Source organism: Lithobates pipiens, unplaced genomic scaffold, assembly GCF_037356315.1.
Source record: "Lithobates pipiens isolate NorthernLeopardFrog02 unplaced genomic scaffold, aLitPip1_a1.2 Scaffold_23, whole genome shotgun sequence".
NCBI lineage: Eukaryota > Metazoa > Chordata > Amphibia > Anura > Ranidae > Lithobates > Lithobates pipiens.
Window position 1 is genome coordinate 253,524,955 of NW_027507785.1, and position 22,191 is coordinate 253,547,145.

Here is a 22,191-nt window from a genome sequence, read left to right on the forward strand (position 1 = left end):
TCTACAATGTTGGCAACTATGTCCATCCAAAATCTATGGCAGGCTGAACCAGCTGCTGCTGGATGTGTTTATAGTCGTATGCAATCAAGGATGCCCAAAACGCAGGAACTTTACATGCATGAGGCCTAAAGATGGTTGGTTCTTAAAAAGACAGTTTAAAGAGCTGCGCCAATCGATTAAAAAATACAATTAAAGATGGAAATAAAATAACCATTAATCATCACACAAGAAATGGCTAAAATATTCAACCAGTTCAAACCCCATCTATACGTCCATAACTACTGTTCATCATTTGAAGATAATAATATCATGGAAACATTCACATAACTGGAAAAAATGATGTTTGTAAAAAAACAAAGAAAAAAAGTCCAAAGTAAAAGTCCTGGTTTAAGCACCTTAGTGACTTCACATATAATTTGCAGAGTGAAGAAATAGAAATCAATAGTCCAGACTGAAACATCACAGTGTCTTCTTATGTACTGTGCAAGGTGAAAAAGCATGCCCGACCACCAGAATAGTAATGCGCTTACCAGATGGCGAAGCGCAGTAAGCATATAAACAGAACCATCGGTGGCCTGAAGTATGTTTTCATAAATTATACTGCACACTGGATCTGGACCTTGCAATGAAAACGGTGCTCAAATACTCCACAGGTTCAAAAGCTCCATTAGTTGCTCAAAGAGAAAAAAAGACTTATTATTGTGTCCTCATCACAGCCAAGTTCTCCTTCTGTCACTGGAGGACCATGGATACCTGGATGACACTTCTATGTCCATCCAAAATCTATGGCAGGCTGAACCAGCTGCTGCTGGATGTGTTTATGGTCGTATGCAATCAAGGATGCCAAAAACGCAGGAATTTTGGGTGCATGAGGCCTAAGGATGGTTGGTTCTTGTTTGCACATCTGTCTGCACCCTATAGTCTGTGGATGCAGTTCGTTTTACTGTACTGTTTAAACGCAGTGAAATGCAAGAAAATGTAATCGCCATGTTACCTTTTTTTTTTTTTAACCTATTTTTGTCAACTTGTTTTATCATGATTTTCAATTTAGACCAAAATTCTTAAGCCTCCTACACATGATCGGATTGTTGCCCAACAAAACCGTGGAATTTTGTCCAAAGGGCGTTGGCCCAAACTTGTCTTGCATACACACGGCCACACAATTGTTGGCCAACAATTACAAACGTAGTGACATACTATGTTGTTTTTCAGCTCTTTAGTGCCACCCTTTGGGCTCCTTCCTGCTAATTTCGTGTTAGTAGAAGTTTGGTGAGCGTTGATTCGCACTTTTAATTTCAAACTTTTCAGTTCATTTCTGAACAGCGGAAGCAGAGGAGATAATGTGTTATTTATTATTGGCCTTGGACTTATTGCTTTGACATTATTTTTTTGGTTGAATAATGATTTGATTTGATATATATTCTATATTTTTGGATGCATAGAATGCACTTTTTGGTTAAGTTCTATTGGCAGATAGCATGTCTAATTTTAATTTGTTTTCTTTTTTTAATGCACAATAAAAAATTGTGTAGAATAATACTTGGCTATGTGTTTTACTTCAAATGACAGTTTGGGAGTAGGCAGTTACATTTAAAAAAAATACAATGTAAAATTGACAAGGGACACTGACAAAATTGTATCTTTGATCTTAAAAACTACAGGATAATGGTGTTGTGGTAACTTGCCCAATTAAAAAAAAATAAACGCATAATAATAATATTCTTGTTATCACAAAAAACAAAACAAAAAAAAAAAAAGCCTTTGAAAATTAATTTGCAAAAACTGAGAGATTTGGAGATTTCATAATTTGCCACGTTACGAATGTTAATTCTCCATTACGAACGCTGGTTTACAAGACAGACCGCTTCTGGCTCGTCCTTGCTTCTGAGCATACGTTTTTGTACTTTGGACTTTTGTCTGACGGACTTGTGTACAGACGCCCGGAAAAAAAACATTTGTCCGCGGAAAATTTGAAAACCTGCTAGCTGACATTTGTTGGCGGAAAGTCCGACAACAGTCGTCCGATGGAGCATATACATGGTCGGATTTATGGACAACAGCCTGCCATCGACCATTTCCTGTCCGAAAGTCTGATCGTGTGTACAGGGCTTTGCAGATTAATTTAAAATATAATCACTAAAGGCTAAAGAATACGAGATGACTAATTGTCCATTTTTTTTCTTTGCATGCTAGTCTCATATCGGAAACCAATAGGTTACTATAGTTCAGAAAATTCTCATACGACAGAATACAAATTTGGACGTGATGTCATGTAATGGATTGCAGGGCTCAAAATGCCAAGTCCTGAGCTACTAGCCAGGCCTCAAAAGTTACTCCCCACCAGTGCCCCACTCAATCCCTACCCTGTCCAACCCTGCCCCGCCCCTAATTCTGCCCCTAGACACGCCCTCATAAATTATCTCATGAAAGGACACTTAAATATTTAATGCAAAAATAAGTTACAACAATATTATACATTTTAACAACATCTTTATCAGTGCAGCCTCACTTGTGCTCCTCAATGCAGCCTCACTTGTGCTCCTCAATGCAGCCACACTGTGCCCACCGTTGAAGCCACACTGTGCCCACCGTTGAAGCCACACTGTGCCCATTACAGCCAAACTGTGCCCATTACAGCCAAACTGTGCTCATTTCCACCATACTGTGCCTATTGCAGTCCCATTGTGCCTATTACAGCCATACTGTGCCCATTTCAGCCATACTGTGCCCATTTGCAGCCATGCTGTGTCGCTTTGCAGCCATGCTGTGCCCATTTCAGCCATGCTGTGCCCATTTCAGCCATGCTGTGCCCCTTTGCAGCCATACTGTGCCCCTTTGCAGCCATACTGTGCCCCTTTGCAACCATACTGTGCCTCTTTGCAGCCATACTGTGCCCCTTTGCAGCCATACTGTGCTCGTTGCATCCATGCTGTGTCGCGTTGCATCCATGCTGTGTCCCTTTGCAGCCATGCTGTGCCCATTGCAGCCATGCTGTGCCCATTTCAGCCTCACCTGGGCAGGAGAATGCACGGCTGGAGGAAGAGGAGAGCCGCGGGAATCGGGATAGCACGCTGTTACCAGCGCTTACATTATAATTGTCTCCACACTGCCCCACCTCCTCCTGACCCGTGCCTGTGATAGATAGAACGCCGGTCCAATGCTGTGTTCTATCACAGGCATGGGTCAGGAGGAGGCAGGGATGTGTCGAGCAGAGCGGAGACAATTATAATGTAAATGCCGGTAACAGCATGCGGTCCCGTGGCTCTCCTCATCCTCCCCGGGGTGATCACTGGGAGAACGGCTCCTGATCAACCCCGCCGACTGTGCCTCTCAGATAACTTCCCACTGACACCATTGAATATTTTTAGCCATCTGTAAGGGGGTAACTCTTTCCAATGACAAGTGTAAGGAGCATTCTTTCCACTGACCATCACACTACGAGACCGGAAAGTTAATTCAAGGCTTTCTCTGTGTTGAAAAGGTTGAGAGAGGCTGGTATATATGGTATGTAAAAGTGTGTTCTGACATCAGAACACTAGATGGCAGTATTGTATTTATTTTTTGAGCAAAAATTCTGCTGCTTTCTTTATTCCCCATTTAGCTATCAACTGTATTAGGAAAGGAAGTGAAAATCACAGCCATTTAGGAACAGTTTGGTAGATGATCCAAGGTAAAGTGTTTGCAGAGGGATTCTGTCCTTTGCATTATTTCAATTTAATAAAGTTGATACAGTGCATGGATGATAACTAAAAAACCCTATTAATTTGCAATACACACCCCAAGGCTGGATACTAGTATAACAAAAAAAAAAAAATACATTTTGTTAATGTGGTTTGTACACCGCAATACAAAATGAAAGCCAAGTTGTTGAACTCACATAAATATATTTAAAGGCAACACAATTATTTGTAACAATCAGGGCTTTTTTTCAGTGGGAACGTGGGGGAACGCAGTTCCGGCACCTCTGCAAGGCCTACTGATACTGGCTGCTGGGGGATCTATTGTCGCTGGAGGGGATCTATTTTTGCTGGGGGTCTATTGTTGCTGGAGAGGTCTATTGTTGCAAGGGAGGGGTTCCATTGTGGCTGGGGGTGTGTCTTATATTGGTGGGGGGTCAGTTGTTGCTAGGAGGGATCCATTGCTGAGGGAGGGGTCTATTGTTGCGGGCTGGTGGAGGGTCTACGTATGCTGGCTGCGAGGAGATTTGTTGTTACTGCCAGGGGTCTATTATTGTTGGGGGGGTATATTCGGATGCGGTCCATTGTTGCTTGAGGGATCTGTTTTTGACGAGTGGGGGGCCTATGTTTGCTGGCTGCAGGGATCTATCTTACTGCTTTTTTTGCTATCATTGACAAATTCCATACAAATTACTTAGCACTACAAAATTATACTTGACTCTGTATTCTCTAAAAGGGGCACTACTGGGAGGTGGGTAGGGACTGGAACCAAGGGACAGTGTTCGAAGGTAGGTAGGGGGCAGAGACAAGGTGCGATTCTGAAAAAGGTAGTTCTTGCACCTGTTCTAAGAAAAAAAGCCCTGGTAACAATGATTAGTATATAAGTAAATTCAGGGCTTTTTTTCTGCAGGAACGTGGCGGAACTACGTCCCGCCACCTCTGGCAGCCCTGGCCTTTCCATCCTGTTGCTGAACACAGAAGGCAGTAGAAGTATTTGCACTACTTGCTTCCTCCACCGGCTTCTGTGTCAGGCACTCAGGACATGTGTATAGCAGTATATGTGTCAGTGGGTGCCCCAAATCCCCAGGGGAAGCTTTGGACAGGGGAAAAAAAATGAACCAATGAACCAGGGAATAGGGCGGTTCCTAGGTGAGCTGTGGACAAGGGTTGCAGAGGTGAGATGTGAATGGAAGTCACAGAGCAATAGATGGTTACATTGGGAGTGATAAGTAACTACTGTTCCTTGTGCTGATTTCTTTTTCTGTGCCCTATGTGATACACACACCTCATCGCTGCAGAGTACTCTTTCCTAATCTCTGTGTACTACTAGGTGCGGCACTCTGTGCCTTTTTGGGCCTTGAGCAATACGCAGATTTGGCGCTGCTTTACTTCTCTTCCCACAGAACAACGGGGTTGGGAGTGGAGAGTTGGCTGGGGAGGGCGAGTTCCTGCACCTATTCTCTGAGAAAAAAGCCCTGAGTAAATTGCTTCTGCACTAACGTTTTTATTGGATGGTATTTCTATTTTTATTGGATATTATTCAGTAGGTTTAAGGGCATGCATGTATAATTAACAATTTGCACAATGTAAATATTTGTTTTCCACTGAAAACAATGGTGACTGCTATAGATGTTTTGCATCACACATACTTTTGCTTCTTACTACATCTCTGAGCTAGATATAGAAGAGCAAGCATTGTAGCTAAATATACTTGTTAAGGCAAAAATATAACAAACAAGATAAAAAAAAAAATAGATAAATAGCCTCTAGAAAGATAAAACAGCTTTGTCTGCAAGATTTCCCCTGCAGTACTTTTTTCTTCAACTCAATGGCCTAAGTCCACATATAGGTAGGTTTTTGTAACATTTTGACTGTATTGATTGAGCTCCTATTCCCCGATGATGCTGTTTTACAGTGAAATGCGTTGGATTAACCTGTGATGTTACTACGCTTACCGAGCAGACGCTAGTTAAGCACTACTATTTGTTTTTACATGCTATATCTGCTTTTAGCTCTGTAAGTACCTCTGAAAGCACCTATTACAGCCAGAGGCTCTAATAGTTTTCAAAAATTGTGGGCTCGGAGGAAGACAAACAGCGGAGGAAGCCACAGGAGGAGCGGACACCGGCAGCCGCTGCCCGCACCCCCCCAAAAGAGAAACCCACCAGTTGCCACTGTGTGCACCTATTATATGTGTATGTATTTAGATCTAACATCCAGTATTCTGATGTTTTATAGATGCAGCTCTGTATACATATTGTTGCACTAAGTGCAAAATATTTTTTCTTTATTGATTGTTGCCTGTTTTATTGTGTTGCACTACTGAATTTATTTATTTATTGCAGGTATGGTCAATGGCTGGTGAGGCACTAATTCTAGCACTAGACCTCCTCTGTAACTCTGATGGGATTGTAGACTCCAGTGGTTTAAACGGTATGTTGTCATTCCAGCTGTTCATTTCTAAGGGAATTGCTCACAAACAAAGACATATCATTGTGCATAACCCCAAAGCAATGTAGACTGACACACTCGCATTTAGCAGGGCTAAAAGCATGCTTATAAAACGATCAGAGATGCTCGCAGGCTTCCTCCTCATTACACACCCGGCGTAGTAAAACTCTGTGGCTGACATCACTGGCTCCTGCTGACGCGTTGCATCACAGGTCACGTGACTTTCTCAAGGGATAGACTAATATATGATTTAGCTTGAAAAAAACAGTACCTTTTCAGCAGCAGAAGATTCTCATTCTTCCTCCTAACTGTGTGAGAAAAACATGGGATTATGGGTAAATACACATGTTTTTTCCTTTTAGTTAAGAGGACTGGGCTGGAAGGGAATATATGTCTTTTAGACACATGCCCCCTTCTATGACATTGCAGTGAGGGGAGAGACTCCACTGCAGCATTTTTATTGGACAGGAGAGAAAGTGAATACTGTAATTAAAAAAAAAAAAACGATCTGTCACTGGTGACATTGTACTACTCTGGTTAGTGATCAGAGACAGTGTGCCATTACAGTATACAGTGTCTCTGATCATTAACCAGAGCAGTACAATGGCATCACAGTGACATTGCATTGCTTGTGACAGTAATTTTTTTTTTTTTTTTAGTGGTAGTAAATGTGTGGAATTATTAAAAAGTGGTTATAAATAAAGAGTAGTAAACTCTGCTTTTTATCTTTGTACTTACAGGTTACCCCAGTGTTTCTCAACCTTTTTCCAGTTTGGGCACCTTTAAAAAGTATTTTCAGTCTTGAGGCACCCCAGTCCAACGCGTGGTTCACGTTACTGTATGTCGCAGAACACACGCAATATCACGCTCATTCTTGACACACAGACAAATCTGCTCTTTAGGGGTGCTATTAATTCTTAATGGTGACCCACACATTGGAAAATGTGCAATTTAAAAAAAATAAGGTCAGGTACTTCTTTCCCTGCATTTTTATGGGTAGGGAAGCTCATTAAAATAAATGGGCTGCCCTATAGAGATGGACGAACTTCCGACGGGACGTTTCGTGAACGCGGCCAAAAGTTTGCGAACCGCAAAGATCGCGACGGGCCCCATTGACTTTAATGGCAGGCGAACCTTAAAAACCTACAGGTCATATTTTCAGCCACAAAATACTTACTAGCTGTGCACACATAGTCCCACCACATGGCCACTGACATATGTATGAAGTGAATCTGGGATCGACAACTACAAGCATTCTTTTTTTTTTTTTTTTTTTTTTATCTGTGAAATTTTGACAATTCAGGCTATGAAGAGGGTGCAGGAGATGATCACCAGCACTGTGATATAGAGCACTGACACCAGCACCGTGATATAGAGCACTGGCACCCGAGATATAGAACACTGGCACCCGAGATATAGAGCACTGGCACCCGAGATATAGAGCACTGACACTGGCACCGAGATATAGAGCACTGACACTGGCACCGAGATATAGAGCACTGACACTGGCACCGAGATATAGAGCACTGGCACCGAGATATAGAGCACTGACACCGGCACCGAGATATAGAGCACTGACACCGGCACCGTGATATAGAGCACTGACACCGGCACCGTGATATAGAGCACTGACACCGGCACCGTGATATAGAGCACTGACCTTTGACATAATCGCATGCACCTTCTGCAATTTGCCCCTTTGGCTCAAGCCTGTTGCTCCTGCCCTACCACCCCTGCGGAAGGGCCTGCCTCTTCCTCTGCCTGTCATTTTTTTAAATGACCCTGTGACAAAAGTCTCTAGAGAAGTGCAGTATTATGTGGAAGAAGGTATATAACACCCCGCTTTAATCTGTCGTTTTTGGGGGCCACTGGTTTATCACACCAGTTATAATACTTTATTGCGTTTGTCACTCTTTGTAGTATCACTGAAGAAAAACGCTCAGCAGTCACAATGCTGCACAGTGGAAATGCACTATACTATGCTTTCTATATGTGCAAGTATTTTATACGTGTATTACACACCTATAATACTGCACACCAAATAGTACACCTATACCAGTCCTTAAAAGGACCTTTGTGGACCTAGTAGCTAGTGATTTGCAGACTGTCCCTCAGTCCCTACACTGACAAAAGACAGCTGCAGAAACGAGCAGTAATCTGCAGCACAGCAATGCACCAGCACCATATATATTGTACACCTATACCAGTCCTTAAAAGGACCTTTGTGGACCTAGTAGTAATGGCTAGCTAGTGATTCAACTGACTGTCCCTGCTCCACACAGCATCCTGTCCCTACACTGACAAAAGACAGCTGCAATCACCAGCACAGCAATGCACCAGCACCCTATATATTGTACAGCTATACCAGTCCTTAAAAGGACCTTTGTGAATTGCATTCCAGTTAGATCGGCTCCCCCAGACTTGAAGTCTGGTAATTTACTATTTGCGGCTGTGCCACTGGTCACTGCACCACTGGTTTTGGGAGTGTTCCTTTTGTATTAAGTGGAGCTCTTGATGCTAACATATAAATAAGAGCAGGCAGACGTCATATCTCCGACCCCACACTGAAGAAGTCCCGCCCACAGGACATAACGCGTACGGGGAGGAACTACGCCTGCCGCCTACCACGGCCATCTTTCTGGTTTGAAACCATACACATTACATGCTTGTGTGCCAGCACTCAGCCCGAGTGCTTTACTTGTAAGTGAAAGTCTTTTTATCTGACAATTAAATACTGCAGACAGAGAGCACTAGATTGTCCCCTTCTTTTCGTTTGTACATATATTAATATCAGCTGGATCCAATAGCGATCGATACCCCAGGTGTGGGTTAAATGATGGGTGACCTTTTACAGGTAGAGTCCTAAAGGTGAGAGGCTGGAGTGTCTGTGGTGGAGGGACTGCAATCACCGTTTCCTTGTCTGTATACATCATTGCACCTTAGGAGGCTCCTTTCTTTATTCAACTGACAGGACTGTCTTTTCCATCTAATAGATGTAGATGTGGGCTGTTGTTTCTTAATTATTTAAAATCAATTTGATTGCGTGGCACTATATTCTTTTATATGTTTATTGACCACGTTTCTGCCTGCTGCCTGGACAGATCCTTTGCCTGTTTTCTTACCATGTCTCTGCCTGCACTAACCCATCTGCACATCCCACTGACTACATTCCTGCAAGACACCTCTGCAGACAACTTCACTTCTGGAAAACAGGACTTCTTTTGTTCTCTCTTTGCTTAGCCTCCAATTCCTCCTGGCCAGTAAACATCACATTCCTGGGGGCAGCCATGAACCAGTAGGTTTGGCTTGTTTGGCTTATAGGAATGGGGAATGGGGAATGGGGACTGCTATTGTTATATTCCCTGACTACTCTTACAGAGGCAACCATTACAGCCAATTGCTTTAAATACACAAGATGCATTGTTCCGGTACATAAGTTCAAACATTGAAAGTCTCACACGTGGTATCGCCATACTTTAGAGGAGTAGCAGAATGTGTTTTGGATTATAATTCAAATTATTCCTATGCCATGTGTGAAAAATCTCTTATAAAACTTTTTGTTTTCTTTCTGCATTTTCCAAAAACTTGTCTTCAAAAGACTCACCATGACTCTTAAAAAGACCTTTGGGCGTTTCCACCTTCTGTGCTCCAAGAGCTCCAGAAATGTGATAGTCAGAAAATTTGTGTAATTTTTGCTCCTAGAATGCCTAAAAGTACTTTTGGGCCCCTCTATGTGGGTAGGCTGTGAAAAAGTCTCACACGTGTGGTATCGCCATACTCTGGAATAGTAACAGAATGTGTTTTGGGGTCTAATTCTAAGTATTCCTATGATGTGTGCTAGAAATATCTTATTAACTGACAACTTTGTGAAAAAAAATATCTTTTTAATTCTGCATTTTCTAAAAAAAAAATGTGGTAAAAATTATATTGTGGGGTAATCTTGTTGGTGTTTCCAGTGTTCTGGTGCTCCAGGGCCCTAACAATTTGATAAGTAGTCAGGAAATCAAACTCATAATTTATGCTCTTTGAAAGCCTGAAGGTGCTTCTTGGATTTTGGGCCTCTCTTTGTGGTTAGGCTGTAAAAATGTCTCAGACAAGTGCTAACCTTCCTCATACTTGGAAGGAGTAGCAAAATGTGTTTCAAGTATGCCTATGCGGTGTGTGAGAAGTAACTTTTTAAAATGACAACTTTGACAATTTTTCCCAAAAACTGTGGCAAAAAAAAAAAAAACACAACTTCAAAAAGCTCACTGTTTTTTACCAAATACCTTGGAATGTCTACTTTACAAAAGGGCCTTAAGAATAGTGATGGCCGAACGGTTCGCCCGGCGGTCGTTTCGCGGCGAATTTCCGACATTCGCGGTCCGCACGTTCGAACGCCTTTTTCCGTCGTTCGCCGCGGCGGACTTACGTGTTTAATGTATACAAGAACTTTAACCTTTGGTGACACGTTTATCATGTGATACAGGACAGCCAATTGAGACATGACAGCACATGGACACTTGTACATTCCCCCTAACCTATAAATACACCCGATCCGGTGGCCATTTTACATTCTTTCTTCTGTTAAGATAGGGACAGGTTCCTGTGTGGAGTAGGGAGAGATAAACCACTAGCTATTTGGTACACAAAAGTTCTTTTCAGGACTGGTATAGGTGTTAGGTGTTGATAGGTTTGCTGTGCTGCTGATTCTTGCAGCAGCCTGAGTGTCTTTTGTTAGTTTAGAGAAAGGGAAAGGACGGTGTATGCTACAGGGACAGCCAGATTAGTCTTTCATCATCATCATCATCATCATCATCATTAGCTGTTACTATCAAGGTCCACAAAAGAGCTGTTCCAGTAACCACTAATCGTTCTCTTTTTTTGCCAATTTGTATAGGGACAGGAAGGAAGCAGTGTTGTCAGGCAGTGAGGGTAATTTTAAAGACTTGCTGTTATTATTAGTTCCACAAAGGTTCTTTTCAGGACTGGTATCAGTGGTACAGTAATAGGCTTGTACATGTATAATATTCTTTCTTCCAAATATAGAAAGGATATTATACTTGACTGCTGCCCTTCTGCTGCAGTCTGCTAAACATTCACAACTCACTTGTTCCACAAAAGTTCTTATAAGGACTGGTAACTTGGTATAGGGTGCTACGGTACATAGGCTTGAGTGCGGTACAGTCTGCTGTTCTGTAAGGACCGCTATCGGTCCACAATAGATAGGGTTGACGTGCACCACTGCTGACCGCTGCCCTATACTGCAGCAGTCCTTCAGCGGTATAGGGACTGACGTACAGTCTGCTAATCACTAACACACAACCTGCTTGTTCCACAAAAGTTCTTATAAGGACTGGTAACTTGGTATAGGGTGCTACGGTACATAGGCTTGAGTGCGGTACAGTCTGCTGTTCTGTAAGGACCGCTATCGGTCCACAATAGATAGGGTTGACGTGCACCACTGCTGACCGCTGCCCTATACTGCAGCAGTCCTTCAGCGGTATAGGGACTGACGTACAGTCTGCTAAACACTAATACACAACCTGCTTGGTCCACAAAAGTTCTTATAAGGACTGGTAACTTGGTATAGGGTGCTACGGTACATAGGCTTGAGTGCGGTACAGTCTGCTGTTCTGTAAGGACCGCTATCGGTCCACAATAGATAGGGTTGACGTGCACCACTGCTGACCGCTGCCCTATACTGCAGCAGTCCTTCAGCGGTATAGGGACTGACGTACAGTCTGCTAAACACTAATACACAACCTGCTTGGTCCACAAAAGTTCTTATAAGGACTGGTAACTTGGTATAGGGTGCTACGGTACATAGGCTTGAGTGCGGTACAGTCTGCTGTTCTGTAAGGACCGCTATCGGTCCACAATAGATAGGGTTGACGTGCACCACTGCTGACCGCTCACCTATACTGCAGCAGTCCTTCAGCGGTATAGGGACTGACGTACAGTCTGCTAATCACTAACACACAACCTGCTTGTTCCACAAAAGTTCTTATAAGGACTGGTAACTTGGTATAGGGTGCTACGGTACATAGGCTTGAGTGCGGTACAGTCTGCTGTTCTGTAAGGACCGCTATCGGTCCACAATAGATAGGGTTGACGTGCACCACTGCTGACCGCTGCCCTATACTGCAGCAGTCCTTCAGCGGTATAGGGACTGACGTACAGTCTGCTAAACACTAACACACAACCTGCTTGGTCCACAAAAGTTCTTATAAGGACTGGTAACTTGGTATAGGGTGCTACGGTACATAGGCTTGAGTGCGGTACAGTCTGCTGTTCTGTAAGGACCGCTATCGGTCCACAATAGATAGGGTTGACGTGCACCACTGCTGACCGCTGCCCTATACTGCAGCAGTCCTTCAGCGGTATAGGGACTGACGTACAGTCTGCTAAACACTAATACACAACCTGCTTGGTCCACAAAAGTTCTTATAAGGACTGGTAACTTGGTATAGGGTGCTACGGTACATAGGCTTGAGTGCGGTACAGTCTGCTGTTCTGTAAGGACCGCTATCGGTCCACAATAGATAGGGTTGACGTGCACCACTGCTGACCGCTCACCTATACTGCAGCAGTCCTTCAGCGGTATAGGGACTGACGTACAGTCTGCTAATCACTAACACACAACCTGCTTGTTCCACAAAAGTTCTTATAAGGACTGGTAACTTGGTATAGGGTGCTACGGTACATAGGCTTGAGTGCGGTACAGTCTGCTGTTCTGTAAGGACCGCTATCGGTCCACAATAGATAGGGTTGACGTGCACCACTGCTGACCGCTGCCCTATACTGCAGCAGTCCTTCAGCGGTATAGGGACTGACGTACAGTCTGCTAAACACTAATACACAACCTGCTTGGTCCACAAAAGTTCTTATAAGGACTGGTAACTTGGTATAGGGTGCTACGGTACATAGGCTTGAGTGCGGTACAGTCTGCTGTTCTGTAAGGACCGCTATCGGTCCACAATAGATAGGGTTGACGTGCACCACTGCTGACCGCTCACCTATACTGCAGCAGTCCTTCAGCGGTATAGGGACTGACGTACAGTCTGCTAATCACTAACACACAACCTGCTTGTTCCACAAAAGTTCTTATAAGGACTGGTAACTTGGTATAGGGTGCTACGGTACATAGGCTTGAGTGCGGTACAGTCTGCTGTTCTGTAAGGACCGCTATCGGTCCACAATAGATAGGGTTGACGTGCACCACTGCTGACCGCTGCCCTATACTGCAGCAGTCCTTCAGCGGTATAGGGACTGACGTACAGTCTGCTAAACACTAATACACAACCTGCTTGGTCCACAAAAGTTCTTATAAGGACTGGTAACTTGGTATAGGGTGCTACGGTACATAGGCTTGAGTGCGGTACAGTCTGCTGTTCTGTAAGGACCGCTATCGGTCCACAATAGATAGGGTTGACGTGCACCACTGCTGACCGCTGCCCTATACTGCAGCAGTCCTTCAGCGGTATAGGGACTGACGTACAGTCTGCTAAACACTAATACACAACCTGCTTGGTCCACAAAAGTTCTTATAAGGACTGGTAACTTGGTATAGGGTGCTACGGTACATAGGCTTGAGTGCGGTACAGTCTGCTGTTCTGTAAGGACCGCTATCGGTCCACAATAGATAGGGTTGACGTGCACCACTGCTGACCGCTGCCCTATACTGCAGCAGTCCTTCAGCGGTATAGGGACTGACGTACAGTCTGCTAAACACTAATACACAACCTGCTTGGTCCACAAAAGTTCTTATAAGGACTGGTAACTTGGTATAGGGTGCTACGGTACATAGGCTTGAGTGCGGTACAGTCTGCTGTTCTGTAAGGACCGCTATCGGTCCACAATAGATAGGGTTGACGTGCACCACTGCTGACCGCTCACCTATACTGCAGCAGTCCTTCAGCGGTATAGGGACTGACGTACAGTCTGCTAATCACTAACACACAACCTGCTTGTTCCACAAAAGTTCTTATAAGGACTGGTAACTTGGTATAGGGTGCTACGGTACATAGGCTTGAGTGCGGTACAGTCTGCTGTTCTGTAAGGACCGCTATCGGTCCACAATAGATAGGGTTGACGTGCACCACTGCTGACCGCTGCCCTATACTGCAGCAGTCCTTCAGCGGTATAGGGACTGACGTACAGTCTGCTAAACACTAACACACAACCTGCTTGGTCCACAAAAGTTCTTATAAGGACTGGTAACTTGGTATAGGGTGCTACGGTACATAGGCTTGAGTGCGGTACAGTCTGCTGTTCTGTAAGGACCGCTATCGGTCCACAATAGATAGGGTTGACGTGCACCACTGCTGACCGCTGCCCTATACTGCAGCAGTCCTTCAGCGGTATAGGGACTGACGTACAGTCTGCTAAACACTAATACACAACCTGCTTGGTCCACAAAAGTTCTTATAAGGACTGGTAACTTGGTATAGGGTGCTACGGTACATAGGCTTGAGTGCGGTACAGTCTGCTGTTCTGTAAGGACCGCTATCGGTCCACAATAGATAGGGTTGACGTGCACCACTGCTGACCGCTCACCTATACTGCAGCAGTCCTTCAGCGGTATAGGGACTGACGTACAGTCTGCTAATCACTAACACACAACCTGCTTGTTCCACAAAAGTTCTTATAAGGACTGGTAACTTGGTATAGGGTGCTACGGTACATAGGCTTGAGTGCGGTACAGTCTGCTGTTCTGTAAGGACCGCTATCGGTCCACAATAGATAGGGTTGACGTGCACCACTGCTGACCGCTGCCCTATACTGCAGCAGTCCTTCAGCGGTATAGGGACTGACGTACAGTCTGCTAAACACTAATACACAACCTGCTTGGTCCACAAAAGTTCTTATAAGGACTGGTAACTTGGTATAGGGTGCTACGGTACATAGGCTTGAGTGCGGTACAGTCTGCTGTTCTGTAAGGACCGCTATCGGTCCACAATAGATAGGGTTGACGTGCACCACTGCTGACCGCTCACCTATACTGCAGCAGTCCTTCAGCGGTATAGGGACTGACGTACAGTCTGCTAATCACTAACACACAACCTGCTTGTTCCACAAAAGTTCTTATAAGGACTGGTAACTTGGTATAGGGTGCTACGGTACATAGGCTTGAGTGCGGTACAGTCTGCTGTTCTGTAAGGACCGCTATCGGTCCACAATAGATAGGGTTGACGTGCACCACTGCTGACCGCTGCCCTATACTGCAGCAGTCCTTCAGCGGTATAGGGACTGACGTACAGTCTGCTAAACACTAATACACAACCTGCTTGGTCCACAAAAGTTCTTATAAGGACTGGTAACTTGGTATAGGGTGCTACGGTACATAGGCTTGAGTGCGGTACAGTCTGCTGTTCTGTAAGGACCGCTATCGGTCCACAATAGATAGGGTTGACGTGCACCACTGCTGACCGCTGCCATATACTGCAGCAGTCCTTCAGCGGTATAGGGACTGACGTACAGTCTGCTAAACACTAATACACAACCTGCTTGGTCCACAAAAGTTCTTATAAGGACTGGTAACTTGGTATAGGGTGCTACGGTACATAGGCTTGAGTGCGGTACAGTCTGCTGTTCTGTAAGGACCGCTATAGGTCCACAATAGATAGGGTTGACGTGCACCACTGCTGACCGCTCACCTATACTGCAGCAGTCCTTCAGCGGTATAGGGACTAAGAGTTTTGTCACAGGGTCATTTAAAAAATGACATGCAGAGGAAGAGGCAGGCCCTTCCGCAGGGGTGGTAGGGGTAGGGCAGGAGCAACAGGCTTGAGCCAAAGTGGGAAGTTGCAGAAGGTGCGTTCAATTACTTTAAAGGATGCACCAGACTTGGTTGAGTGGCTCGCTCAGCCTTACTCTTCTGCACCCTCCTCATCCTCTCGATCTGCACCCTCTTCTTCACTCTCTGCTATGTGCACCCCCAAAGACACTACCACCAACAACACGACCACCACCACCACCACCACATACCTTCCGCTTGAGTCACTGGAATTATTTTCCGATCCATATCAAGAGGACATTTCTGATGCGCAGCCACTCTTGGTATTGGATCAGGAAGAGGAGGTAGCAACAAGCGCTACTCAGCAGTCTGACGCCAGTACCCAGATCAGCCCAAGGAGGAGGTTGGTCCCCGGTGTTGCTGCCTACTCTACTTATAGCGGTGGGGAAGGTGACGTTGATGATGACGTGTCTAGTGATGTCACGTGGGTGCCCACAAGAGAGGAAGAGGAGGGGAGTTCAGAGGGAGATATGGACCAGCAGATAGGGAGGAGAAGCAGCAATGACTTACATTGCACAGCAGGGACAAAGCAGACTGCAAATGTATCAGGAGCGAGTCATCGACCATGTACGGTCACATCTGGCGCTCCCAGGACACCGGCACATGGCTCCGCAGTGTGGGCTTTTTTTAACGTGTCCGCTGCTGACAATAGCGTTGCCATCTGCAATCTTTGCAGTCAACGCGTTAGTCGCGGTAAGCCCAATACTCACCTAGGGACGACCGCCTTAAGAAGGCACATGAGCAGCCATCACCGAGCCCAGTGGGAGCAACGGAACACACAAAGCCACACTGCAGGCTCTCACCGTCCAGCCTCGTCTTCTACTTCTCCTTCTCCTCTCTCCTCACAATTGTCCTCCACTCCACCTTCCATCACGCCAAGCTCACATTTTTCTGCAAAAAGGCAGGCTTCCGTGGGCCTAATGTTTGAGCGTAAAAAAATGATGACGCCGGATAACCCTCTTGCCCAACGGTTGGCGGCTGGCTTGTCAGAACTCATAGCCCGCCAACTACTGCCATATAAACTGGTGGACTCGGAGGCCTTTCGCAAATTTGTGGCCATTGGAACACCACAATGGAAGGTCCCAGGAAGGAAGTATTTCTCAGAGAAGGGCATCCCAGAGCTATATGGCCATGTTCAGCGGCAAGTGAATGTATCTCTGGCACACAGTGTCGGTGCCAAGATACATCTGACCACAGACACGTGGTCTAGCAAACACGGGCAGGGAAGGTATATCAGTTTTACTGCCCACTGGGTGAACCTTCTGACGGCCGTCAAGCATGTAACCCGTGGCACCCGTGTAGATTTGGTTTTACCGCCACGGATTGCATGCAGGCCTGACTCTTCTTCTCCTCCTCCTACTCCATCCTCCTCCCTCTCCTCCTCAGCTGCCTCCTCCTTTTCCGCTGCTAGCGTCTCTTCCACTGCACCGCCCAAGCTCCCCAGAACCTATTCCACATGCCAGGTGAGACGTTGCCATGCCGTGCTGCGTCTGTTGTGCCTGGAAGCAAAGAGCCACACTGGCCCGGCACTCCTTTCAGCTTTGCGTTCACAGGCAGATGAGTGGCTAACACCGCTCAATTTGACAGTTGGTAAAGTGGTGTGTGACAACGGTGCCAATCTGCTTAGCGCATTGAAACAGGGCAAAATCACGCACGTGCCGTGCATGGCACACGTCTTAAACTTGGTCGTGCAGCGATTCCTTGTCAAATACCCTGGGGTCCAGGACATCTTGCGGCAGGCAAGGAAAATCTCGGCCCATTTCAGAAGATCTTACACGGCCATGGCTCGCCTTGCTGACATTCAGCGGCGACACCATCTGCCGGTCAGACGTCTTATTTGCGATTGCCCGACGCGATGGAACTCAACCTTCTATATGCTTGATAGGCTGCTCCAGCAGAAACGTGCAGTTAACGTCTACCTGTATGAACTCTGCGAAAGAAACGGTTCTGGGGAGCTGGGTTTTTTTTCACCGCGCCAGTGGCTGCTCATGCGCGACACATGCAGACTTCTGCGGCCATTTGAGGAGATCACCAAACTGGTCAGTCGCAGCCATGGCGCCATCAGTGACATGGTACCTTATGCCTTCTTTCTGGAGCGTGCATTGCGTCGTGTCATTGATCAGGCTGTGGAGGAGCAGGAGCGGGAAGATGAGGAAGTCGCAATGCTGGATGAATTCCCAGGGGGGGCTACTCTATCTGAGACAAGTCAACAACAGGAGTCTGATGAGGAGTCAGAGGAGGATGGTGCCGGGGCGGATGAGCAGGAGCAAGAAGAGCATGCTTTAAACCTTTCTGGGATCCCTGTTGTGCGAGGATGGGGAGAGGAGAATGAAGAGGACGACATTATCCTGGATGATGAGCAGGAGCCAGGCCACCACACCGCTTCCACTTTAGTGCAAATGGGGGCCTTCATGCTCCAGTGTTTTAATAGGGACCCCCGTATAAAAAGCATGAGGGTCAAGGACCAGTACTGGGTGGCAACGTACTTAGACCCCCGGTACAAACACAAAATGGCGGAAATGTTACCGCCGTCGCAGAGGGCTGTCAGAATGCAGCACTTCCAGGCCTTGCTTCGAGAAATGCTGCATTCTGCTTTTGCGTGCGCTGGCAGAGGAGCAATTCCCACTCCCAGAGAAGGATTTGCGGGTACCAATCCAACAGCGCCTGCAAGAAGAGGCCGGTTTGAAGATGTGTTGGTGACTTCGGATATGAGGTCATTCTTTCAGCCGACCCATCGACAGGTGTCATCCGGATCCAGCATCAGGGAACGCCTAGACCGTCAGGTGTCCGACTACATTGGGTTAACGGCCGATGTGGACGCTCTGAGGAGTGATGAACCCCTAGACTACTGGGTGGGCAGGCTTGACCTCTGGCCAGAGCTTGCCCAATTTGCAATCGAACTGTTGGCTTGCCCCTCATCCAGTGTCCTGTCCGAAAGGACGTTCAGCGCAGCAGGGGGGATTGTGACCGATAAGCGTACTCGCCTAGCTCACCACAGTGTTAACTACCTCACATTTCTAAAAATGAATGAGGCATGGATCTCGGAGGAATTCAACACATGTGATCAGTAGACCATGTATATGTCTATAAACAATTTTTGGAATCAAGCACACAGACCTTCTTAATTCATTTGGCTCACTTCCCTGACCCAAAAAAGCACACCGTACTATATGCCCCTACCCTCCTCTTTGAAGAGGTTGAGCGGTGTCATATTTCTACTGGGGCTGCTTATTATGAGGGGTTCCCACCATCCCTGTGCTGTGCTGACTTCCTCCTGGGTGTTCTTATTATGAGGGGCTCCCACCATCCCTGTGCTGTGCTGACTTCCTCCTGGGGGTTCTTATTATGAGGGGATCACACCATCCCTGTGCTGTGCTGACTTCCTCCTGGGGCTGCTTACGGTGCTGCTGTCAGCGCTGTATGTCACGGAGCTGCTGTCAGCGCTGTATGTCACGGAGCTGCTGTCAGCGCTGTATGTCACGGAGCTGCTGTCAGCGCTGTATGTCACGGAGCTGCTGTCAGCGCTGTATGTCACGGAGCTGCTGTCAGCGCTGTATGTCACGGAGCTGCTGTCAGCGCTGTATGTCACGGAGCTGCTGTCAGCGCTGTATGTCACGGAGCTGCTGTCAGCGCTGTATGTCACGGAGCTGCTGTCAGCGCTGTATGTCACGGAGCTGCTGTCAGCGCTGTATGTCACGGTGCTGCTGTCAGCGCTGTATGTCACGGAGCTGCTGTCAGCGCTGTATGTCACGGAGCTGCTGTCAGTGCTGTATGTCACGGAGCTGCTGTCAGCGCTGTATGTCACGGAGCTGCTGTCAGCGCTGTATGTCACGGAGCTGCTGTCAGCGCTGTATGTCACGGTGCTGCTGTCAGCGCTGTATGTCACGGAGCTGCTGTCAGCGCTGTATGTCACGGAGCTGCTGTCAGCGCTGTATGTCACGGAGCTGCTGTCAGCGCTGTATGTCACGGAGCTGCTGTCAGCGCTGTATGTCACGGAGCTGCTGTCAGCGCTGTATGTCACGGTGCTGATGTCAGTGCTCTGTATTACGGTGCTGCTGTCAGTGCTCTGTATCTCCTGCACCCTCTTGTTTGCCTACCCTGGTCCCTGACCTTCCCTCTCCTCCATTGCCTTCATTAGCTCCATAGTCCTGAATTGTCAGAACAATTTCCCAAATAAAAAAAAAATGCTTGTAGTTATCGATCCCAAATTCACCTCATACATGTATTATGCTATTGTCCAGGTGGTGGGACTACGTGCTACCCCCTAATAATTACCCCGTGGCCGCAAATTCGACCTAAAGGTTTGCGAAATTCGCCTCCCATTGAAGTCAATGGAGCCCGCGGCGAACGGTCGTTTTCGCGAACGTTTGTGTCCGTTCGCGTTTCGCGTTCGCGAAACGTCCCGTCGGAAGTTCGTCCATCACTACTTAAGAAATTAGATAGGCAGTCAGAACATCAGGTTTGATACATTTTCAGTTCTATATACCATAGTTTGTAGACTATAACTTTCACACAGACTAAATATTATACACTGATTTGGATTATCTTACCAAAGAAATGTAGCATAATACATTTTGACCAAAATTTATGATGAAAAATGATTTGCTAAATTTTATAACAAAAACTAAAATTTCATTTTTTTTCATAAATGTTGGAGCTTTTTTCTTTGAATAAAAAGCAAAAAACAAAAACAAAAAAAAAAACCCAATGGTTAACCACTTTCAGACCGGACCAATTTGCTGGTCAAAAACCAGACCACTTTTTGCGATTCGGCACTGCGTCGCTTTAACTGACAATTGCGCGGTCGTGCGACGTGGCTCCCAACCAAAATTAACGTCCTTTTTTTCCCACAAATAGAGCTTTCTTTTGGTGGTATTTGATCACCTCTGCGGTTTTTATTTTTTGCGCTATAAACAAAAATAGAGCGATAATTTTGAAAAAAACGCATTATTTTTTACTTTTTGTAATAATAAATATCCCCCAAAAATATATAAAAAAACATTTTTTTCCCTCAGTTTAGGCCGATACGTATTCTTCTACATATTTTTGGTAAAAAAAAATCGCAATAAGCGATTATTGATTGGTTTGCGCAAAAGTTATAGCGTTTACAAAATAGGGATAGTTTTATAGCATTTTTATTAATAATTTTTTATTATTTTTTTTTTACTAGTAATGGCGGCGATCTGCGATTTTTTTATTGTGACTGCGACATTGTGGGGGACCCATCGGACATTTTTGACACATTTTTGGGACCATTGTCATTTATACAGTAATCACTGCTATATAAATGCAGTGATTCCTGTGTAAATGACACTGGCAGTGAAAGGGTTAACCAGTGGGTGGCAGTGTAGGGGTTAAGTGTTCCTAGGGGTGTGTTACTAACTGTGGGGGGGTTGGGCTTTCATTTAGTGTACACTGATCTCTGCTCCAATCACATGGAGCAGAGATCAGCGTCACTAGTTGCTAGGCAGAATGGAAGAATGTTGTTTATACAGCATTTCCTCCATTCGGCCGCTCCGTGAGACGATCGCGGGGATGCCCGCGGCGATCGAGTCTGCGGGTCCCGCGACCGGACTCACGGGGGTCCCTACCAGCACGGGAGCGCGCCGCCGGCGGCGCGCTCCCGATGGCACGGCGGCAACGAATATTGGACGTACATGTACGCCAATATGCCTGCCCGTGCCATTCTGTCGACGTACATCGTCGTGCGCTGGTCGGGAAGTGGTTAAATACCACCAAAGGAAAGCTCTGTCTTGAAAAATTCATTTGGGTACAGTGTTGCGTGACTAAGTAATTGTCATTCAAATTGTGACAGATGAACTCTGAAAAAATGGCCTGGGCAGGAAGGGGGTGAAATACTCTGGTCAATATTACATTCTCAACACATCTATATTGTTATGGATGATAAGTTTGATTGCCATTTGTACAAAGGTGCCCCAAAACATAATTTCACCATTTGCAGTTGAGAAATAGATTGCACAGCTAAAATCAGAAAAAAAAGGAAAGAAATAAAAGTCTTTAAATTGCACCAGTAATTTGCACTGCGGGACTTTCAATTCAGAAAAAAAAGCTATTTTAATACATATGTATCAGATGTAGAATAGAATACAATGTATCAGACCAGTACTAGCCCTTTCTCCAGCCAGGAGTTCTATAATGGAGTGAATTACATTCTGTTTTGCTGCTGATGCCAGTTTATTAAAAGAGCTGTTTTACACTTGAAAGTCCCACAGTGCCGTGTACTTGTGGAAATTGATAAAAAACCCTTCATATTTTTATAAGACA